The 9,062-nt window shown below is 40.1% G+C and overlaps 1 pseudogene; it reads right to left on the bottom strand.

Moving 5' to 3' along the window:
- Nucleotides 1–4,523: 4,523 nt before the first annotated feature.
- LOC114620550 lies at nucleotides 4,524–9,006 on the bottom strand (annotated as a pseudogene).
- Nucleotides 9,007–9,062: the final 56 nt, after the last annotated feature.

Genomic DNA, 9,062 nt, shown 5'->3' on the forward strand with positions numbered 1-9,062 from the left:
GCCCATACAAAGAGAGTTGTTTCCCAATTAGCTAACCTAAATAAAAGTTGTTACCCACAACTGCTCTCCATACCCTTGTGGCTCTCCACTGTTCCTACATCTCTGCTCTCCCTAGATCCCTCTCTTCCTTTCACTCTTCCTCTCCTTATTCCTCCCTTTCCTCTCCTTACTACTCCCAACTATAGTTTTTCTTCCAGATTAATTTACTCATTGGTTTCACAGTGTAAATCTCTGTTCTCAGACACCAAGCTTGAACCTTCTTGTTTTTCTCCCACTGGCTCTTTTTATTTTCCAAGTGCTTCTAACTCTATTTCCAAACTCTCTAATTGCATATCAAATTCTGCAATCTCTAACTGAAGAGAATTGTCAGCATTCTTCCTAAATTTTTTCAAAATATTATACATGAAAACTTTGAAGCAACTTCCTTACTCTGAAAATTCCCTCTAATCAAGGCAGGAGACCATACAATGACAACAGCTTCTCTTTTTATATCTCCTTTAATAATGTCACTAACACCCCCCCCCAAAAAAAAAAGCACCTCTTCTGCTAGCACAGTAGAAACAGTTATCCATGATGCCTCAGTCACATTCTGCACCACCTGCATGCTTATATTTTCCAAAACTTACTTTCTTAAGGGTACTTAAATGCTTTACCCTTCCTGGTAGACCATAACCCACCAGGGGTGGTGGAAATGAAAGTTCAATAAGGCAAAGGAGAATGTGGACCTGTTTTTGAGTTGGGTTTTTTTAAAGATAGACCTAATAATTTATTTTTTGAATTTCCTCAGTGTCTTCTGTTATGTCTGTTTTTTTCATATCTTATCTTCTTAATTTGGATATTCTCTGTGCCTTTTTATTAATTTAGAAAAGGGTTTGCTTATCTTGTTGAGTTTTACAAAGAAACAGCTCTTGATTTTATTGTTGTTTTGTATTGTTTTCTTTGTTTCTAATTGAGCGATTTCAGGCCTGAGTTTGATTATTTCTTGCCCTGTAATCCATAATCCTCTTCTGTTCATTTGGCACTTTTTTTTTAGAACTTTATTTCAATGTAACTATATGCATAAGAAATATACTCATATTGGTTAATAGAATGCAATTATGTTTACCTTATCCTACACAATTTTGACCAGAAACTTAGTACATGGTTTACAATTAAAAAAAAGTAATAAAAACAAACTGCAATCTGTTTCATCTCTATCTATTACAAATGTATAAAAAAAAATCCTCCATCATATGCTGCTGAAGGCAGTGGAACCTTGAGAAATATACCTTTGGTTTGCCTTAGAAAAGTAACACATATTGCACTGTAAAGGTTTATAAAATTGGCGCAAAACATTATTGTAATGTCACAATACCAGTTTTAAGAGTTCAGTAACTACTGGGAGCCTATGGGGCATACACAGAACTGGAGAAGCTGTCACACTTAGCCAGCAGTACAGACTGTAAATCTACACAATTAGATCATTCTGAACTAAGACTATCAGCTCACCTCATGTGCTCAGTCAACCAGGAAACCCTAGATATACCTTGATGCTTTGCAAAAGAAAAAAAAAAACAAAAAACAAAAAACAAAAAAAAAAAAAACCAAACCAGTTTCTTGAGCATTTCAGTTTACAAGTAACAGCATGCTGACAGCAAGTCATTTCTTCTTTCATCCACATCCAGAGTGAAGCGGACAAGGTAAGCATAGGCTTTACTTTGTTAACTTTACATTTGAAGGAGCCATGTCATGACTTTAAAAGTAAATCTAAAAAAGCAAAATGACCATTCTTGGAAGACTAAAGAAAGACAATCTGATAAAGTTGTAAAAGTCTCAAAGTAATGTAGCCTTTTATGAATTACGCCTCAATTTTAAAAAAAAGTAGCCCCAAAATAAAAAGCAGCTCTAAAAGAGAAAATATAACTTAAAATATCTTGAAAAGACAAGGTGAATACAGGTTCAAAAATAATTAGGATACATTTCTCTAAGGCTACCTAGGATTAAGCTGTAAAGAATTCTACCATTTCAAGTTTACCACTAGGTACTAGATACCAATTTACAAGTAAGATGTTCATTTTTGTGTTCCTTTAGCAAGAGAAAAGTCTACCTTCAGACCATGAGGGTAGCAATGGGGAAGGAAGAGACTAGAAAAGAAGATTCAAACAATCCCATGCAAGTGTCACAGTTTTCAAATGGAAGAACTCCCAACTGTACAAAGATACTTTCCACTCAAATGATTTTAAGTACAAATACATGGCACCAAGGGTCAGGCCTAATATAAGTCTGAGGACCGAGTCCTTGATTTCTAAAAGAAAGCCCTCAAAAGTCCCACTCAATTTCAGGTAACAACGTTTTTAAAGACTAATTTAATGAGGTTTTCATTTCCCTTGTATTTTTATGTTTTTTTACTTCTACTCTTAAAGACTAGATTAAAACTTAGTCAATCCCCAGAAGGCATTGTTTTCCTTTGCAACAAAGAATCCACAAAGACCTCTTATGAACAGCCCAGCTCCCAGCTTCCAACCTGTGCTTGCCGGAAGCATCTTTTTCAACATCTTGAAAAGGTAATGTAAGCAAAATCTGCTCATGAACGTTAAAACTAGTTGTTAGAAAGACTTAACTAGCTTTATAATTTAAATTTAAAACATAAATACTTGCAGTCTGGTCTGCACTACAATGATTGTTGGAGCCTAGAATTCAACATTTACCAAGTCTCATGCACACACACAAAACACACACCGTTATCACACAACTTGTGTCTTGAGAAAATCTTCTGCTTTTTAAATCTTAGGCCTCCCAGTCAATTCCAACTTAACTAAAACCAACTTTAACTAAAACTTCACTCAGAATCTCACCAAGCTCTTCACCCACACGTTAATGCTTGTAAAGTCTTTCATGAACTGTCAAAATCTGAAGCCTGCTCAGAGATCGCCAGGGTAAAATAAATGAGATACACAGAGGTTATTCCATCAAAAAAAGTCACATATCCCTACTGAGATCATACTTAATTTACTACTACCAGTAGGAAAAGTCCATGTTGGGCTCTTTCATCCTTTGGAGAACACTGAGAACCGGTTCTGGAGTACATACAGTTTCTCATAATGTCCCCAGAGGAACACCAGGACAGGTACAATTCACTTAAGGCCTCTCCTGTTCAGAGGCTGTCTCACAGGGACAGCGAGGACACCCACTAGTTCGTGGAGATCCCTGAGAAAATGTGATGCTTAGAATCCGGACTGTACTTAGTCAACACTAGCCTTCTCAGTACTCACTGGAAGCAGCAGCAGCTGCTGGCTGGAACTCAGCACTTTCAACTAGACTAGTCACGTGACCACAATGGCTTTCTCACAACCGATAGTCTACAGTCTGAAGGACAATTACATCTCGTGGCAGGTTTGCTGCTTCCAAGTACCACTTGGAGTTCTCTACTCAGAAGAGTAGCCACCCCACCATCAACCATCTACTGAAGCAAGCTCCTCAAAGGAGGATCACTCAGTAATAAGCCAGAAACAGCAAAGTAACACTGCTGGCTGATTTTTGAGACAAATTTTGTTCAATATGCATCTAGTGGCTTACTGCAAAAAAAAAAAAAATTAAAATCAGACTGGAAAGCCGTGGAATTACACATATCCTCACCATTCAAAATAACTTATATGCAACTAATTCCAACATAGGTAAGAGGTGAAATTTAAAATAAAAAAATAATAATAAGGCAAAACAAAAACTCAAACAATGGATTGAACCTGCTTGTTCCATTGCTTATAAACTTGCACACACTATTGTTCTGCAAAAAAAAAAAAAGACTACTGCAGCAAAGAAAAGGAAAATGGCTCTTTGCAAACAAGCCTAAAAGTATCCCTCCAAACAGAGAAAAAAAACAAAAAGCATGCATATATATGTATTGAGTGTTACTATTTAACACAATGCTGTTTCTGGGGGGAAGGGAGATTAACTGCATAGGTTAAAGAAACAAAAACAAGAACCATGTGCAACATCTTAAGCCAGAAAAGCACCAAAATAAAAAATAACAAAAATCACTTTTTATAACGATTAACATATAAACACAAAATATTGATAGCAAGCTAGGAAACAATTACCTGGACAGATACAATGTCCAATGTTGAGAATTTCTCTCCAATTTAAATCTCTTTTTTCATCTCTAAAGAAACTGTAAAGTGCTAAATTTATTTATATAAAGCAGGCAAATTCAAGTAATTTACTAAGCCAATTTTTATCAATCTAAAGAAGGAACTAAAAATTAGGAACTACAGTAAAAAGAACAGAAAACCTGACAGGTTGTAGGCAGACAACGCAAGTGGCCTGTTCCACCATCTTACCCGTCTCCTTTCGCCTGACTGCATGAGCTAGTTACATATCTGTTTTCTTACATTAACTCCCTAGGATGTGCTAAAATTTATGCAACAATTGCTAAATAGATGGACAATCCTAAGAAAAAGAATGTTACTTTCTGAAAACTCAGCACTGGAGACTAATTAAAGCAAGCTTGCGTTTGTCTACAGTCAAATGAAATTTAAGAGGCATGCTTACAAAGTCCACACTGTGCTTCTCTTGAGGCTCAGCTCCTCCTGCTCCTTCTGTTCATCCTGCTCCTCAGCTGCTTCTTCAAGGAAGTACACATTCACCAAATGGCGATTGAGGTGTTTGCTATAATCCTTTTCCTTTCTAAAAGAACGATCACAGAAAATACAAACAAACTCTCCCTCAGTTACTTTAACAGCCAACCCCGCCTTTCCATTTTTTGATGTAATTTCTTGTGGCGCCGGCCGAGCCCCGTGCAGTCCTGAGTCATCACTCCCCTCTGACATGTTGTCGCTCAGGACGCTTCCATCATGGTTGTGAATACCTTCATCTTCATCAATTTCCTGAGACTTGTTTTTAGCCAAAGTGATAGGAGGGGAAGCCATTATGGCCGGTGACGCCACTCCACAGTCCACTGTTGGGGTGAGAGGTGACACTGGCTCTACTAAGTCTTTCACAGGGACACTGTCTGTCTTCTGCTCAGTGTCCACTTCCATTTCACAACCCCCAGTGGAGCCGGTCTGACCCTTGCTGTGCAATGTTTCATCATCTGGAACATCTGAGTTTTGTTCAGAGGATGAGGCACTAGTAGATACCTTGGGAGCAGCAAGCTCTGCTAGACTCTAGCCGGCTTCCTCTGTCCCTACTTTCTTGAAAGGGGCTACTTTATTTCCTTCTCCTTCAGAGACCATGTCCTGGTCCTGGGGTATCTCTTCTCTTGCGTTTCCCTATGGCGGTGGTGACAGCGGGGCTGGGAGGTCCTGTGCACTCTTGCTTTCCCTCAGAAGCTTGCTGTCTCTCACAGGCACTAGGCCGACTTCAATGAGGACCTGTTCCTGCCACGCCATCTCACTCAGCATGCTCCACTTCTCCTTTGCATTATCTTTTCGGGGAGATGACCTTTTGGTTGGCTTGACTTGAGGTGGCTCGGAGACAGGAGGGGACTCCTCCTGAACAGATCCCATCTGAGTAGGAACTGTCTGAGCAGCCTTTGTCTGAGCATGCTCCATAGGAGAAGGCAGCTCTTTCTGACAATCCTCCATAGGCGGTGGCTCCACCTGCGGCGGCTCCACCGGAGGGTGAGGCTCCATATTGGGAGGTGTTCCATCTGGGAAGGCTCCATATTGGGAGGTGGTTCCATCTTGGAAGGCTCCACGGGAGCAGGTGGCTCCATTTCAGCAAGCTCCATGGGAGCGGGAGGCTCCCTCTGGGGAGACTCCTGGCAGGAAGGTGGGTCTACCTGGGGAGGCTCCACAGGAGGAGATGGCTCCATGTGAGCAGGCTCCCTGGGAAGAGGCTCCACCTGAGGAGGCCCTCTCTGGGAAACCTCCATCTGGGCAGGCTCTGTCTGAGCAATATCCATGGGAGAAGGAAGCCCTATCTGAGTAGATCCTGACAGGGTGACCACCGCATGAGGGGATGCAGGAACTGGAGACACCCCAACTTGAGCCAACTCAGAGGAAGGAGGTTCTGTCTGCCCCACCCCATTCCGAGCAAGTTTGCCACCCTTTTTACTTGTCTTAGTCTTGAGCGTCGTCTTCTTTGCACCTTTTTTAACAGAAGTGCTTAGCTTTTTGTCCCCCTTCCTCTCCTCCACTTTGCTGCTGCCCTTTGGCACTTCGGTACTGTTTTTGGATTTGCTCTCTGTCTTCTTTTTCTTTTTTGTCACTGGTCCCTCATTCACAGGCTCATCTGAGGAATGGGCCTCGGCATCCATCTTTCTTTTGTTTTTCTTGGCTTTACAGGACTTTTCTGGGTTGTTTCCTGTTTGTCCATCTGGGTGTTTCACCTCTGTTGCTTTAGTCTCTGCTGCTGACTTCCGAGTTCTAGTAGTTACGTGGACCACAGAGTCATTGCTACAAGGCTTCTTCTCTTTTGAAACATCTTTACCCACGACTTTCACGAATTTCTCATTTTTCTTCCCAGACACATCACTCTTTGTTTTCGTTTGTTCAGTCTCTGTCTTCTCGTTGGTGACAGTGTTAAGCAGGTCAGTCTCCCTCTTTTTGTTTTTTGTTTTTTAGCTTCATTTTGGAGATGTCCATCATTTTGCTGGGACAGGTGGGATGCTTAGATTTGAAATGATACTGTAGATTACACTTCTTGGAACCTGCATAGTCACACACAGGGCAGTTGAACTGCCGTGGGTTAACATGCAGCTCGACATGTTTTTTGAAGTTGCTTCTATCTGCTGTTTTGTAGTCACAGTGAGGGCAATTAAGAGGTTTCAGCCCGTTCTGAACCTGTCTTGCATGTCGGGTCACTTTGTACTGATTAGAGGCCACAAAATTGCACTGATCACATTTAAATGGCTTCTCACCTGAGTGAGTGTGCATGTGTCGAGTTAGATGAGTCTTCTGAGAACTTGAGTAAGGACAAAGTTCACATTTATAAGGGCGTTCCCCTGTATGAGTTCGAACATGTTGAATGTAATTATTTTTTCTATCTGAAAAATAGTTGCACTTGCTACAGGTGTAGACCTTGCTGGGAAAACGGTTTCTCAGGTGTTTCCTCCAGTGGTACTCGCTGACTGTGGTGTACGTGCAGATGATACACTTGAAGACCCGCTCGTTACCCCCGGCTCTCAGGTGGTGCTTCAGGTGTGCCGTGTAGTGATCGTACTGGTTGGTATTGTACCCACAGCGATCACAGCGGATGGGGCCCTTGGAGAACTGGCCCTCTTCGGCTGGCGAGGACCCAGATTCCCTGGCTTTGGCCTGTTTCTCTGCACTTTCCTCCACGAAAACTTCTTAGCGCTGTGAACCCGGATGTGATGTACAAACTGCTCTTCAAACTCAGCCTCATACTGGCACGGCTTACAACAGAAAGGCTTGGCCTTCAAATTCCTGCATTTGTCCTCTACCACGGGTGCTTCGGGAGCTGGATCTTTATTTGCGCTGTACACTTCTGGGGCGGCTGATGGTTCAAATACAGGCTGGGGTTCTACAGCCCTTAGCTCCAGACTTCCCAGTTCCATGTTTTCCAGCCCACTGGGGTCACCTTTTAGTTCAGCGGACTCATCGAGGCCTTCTCCTTCGCTATGGCTTTTTTTTTTTGAAGAGCTTTTAGATATGTTTTTTAAGTTGCTAAGTTTAAATATGTTGTTCCTTCATTTTGAGTCTGAGATCCCTCCATTTTTTAATGAAGGCACTTAGTACAAAGAACGCTCAGGACTGATTTCATTGTGTACCATAAGTATGAGTATGTTGTACCTTCATTTTCATTGTATTCTATAAAGTCTTTGATTTTTATTTCTTTTTTGATCAAGTTATATTTGAGATTAAAGTTGTCTAGGATTTTTGTTTATTCTCTTTTTGTTGATGTCTGCCTTTAATCTGTGGTGATCTAATAAGATGTAAAGTGTTATTTCAAAATTTATGAATCTGTTGAGGCTACCTTTGTGATAGTAATTTTGAAAAAGTTTCATGACATGATCAGGTAGAATCTATCTTTGTGGCTGCAGTGTTTCTCAACTGCAGCAGAATTATGGATCCTATTCATGAATCTAGTCTGTTAGCCTGTGTCATTTTACAGATGAATTGAATTGAGTCCCTTGATGTTGTGAGATATTAATGACCAACTGTTGTTAAATCCAGTTATATTGGTATTGGTAGTGTTACTCTGTGTGTGTGAACTTGTGTGTGTGTGCATGCACACATGCACGTGTACATGCAACTCAATTCATTTGAATTTATCAATTTCTTGTTGTTCTTTGGAGTAGTTATCCTACTTGTGTCCGCTTTCTTCTTATAGCGTCTTCTGTAGTGCTGATTTACTAGAAACATGTTTTTATAATTTGGTTTGTAATAGAAAACCATGGTTTCTCCATCTATAGTGATTGAACATTTTACTGGGTACAATATTCTGGGCTGACATCTGTGATCTCTCAGGGTTTGCAAGAAAATAACCTTTCTAGACCCTCCTAATTTTAGAGTCTGTGTTGAGAAGTCAGGTGTAATTCTGTTAAGTCATCCTTTATATGTTAATTGATCTATTTCTCTTGCAGCTTTTAAAATGCTTTCTTTATTCTACACATTTTGTGTTTTGATTACTATGTGATGGAAGGATTTTCTTTTCTGATTAAATCTGTTTGGAGTTCTGTACCATTTGTGTTCATTCATTGACATCTACTTCTTTAGGTTAGGGAAGTTTTCTTCTATGATTTTCTTGAAGATATTTTCTCATTCTGAAAATAGTAATAAAGGAAACAGGAATGTAAGAAAGCATGTAGATGATAAATGTAGGAAAAACAACATGATCCACAAATGCAGTCATCACCAACAGAATATAAGAGATGGAAGAGAGAATTTCAGGTGCAGAAGACTCAGTAGAAGAAATTAATATATAAGTCAAAGACAATGAAAAATATACAAAGTTTCTATCACAAAAACTGATGAAAATTTGGGACACTATGAAAAGATCAAAGCTCTGAATAATAGGTATAGAAGAATGAGAAGACTCTTACCTCAAAGGCCCAGAAAATACCATCAAGTCACTTTCAAAAATACATTTCATGAAAAATTGATCAAATGACAGTAAACCTG

This window comes from Grammomys surdaster, unplaced genomic scaffold (genome assembly GCF_004785775.1).
Source record: "Grammomys surdaster isolate TR1022 unplaced genomic scaffold, NIH_TR_1.0 169, whole genome shotgun sequence".
Lineage (NCBI taxonomy): Eukaryota > Metazoa > Chordata > Mammalia > Rodentia > Muridae > Grammomys > Grammomys surdaster.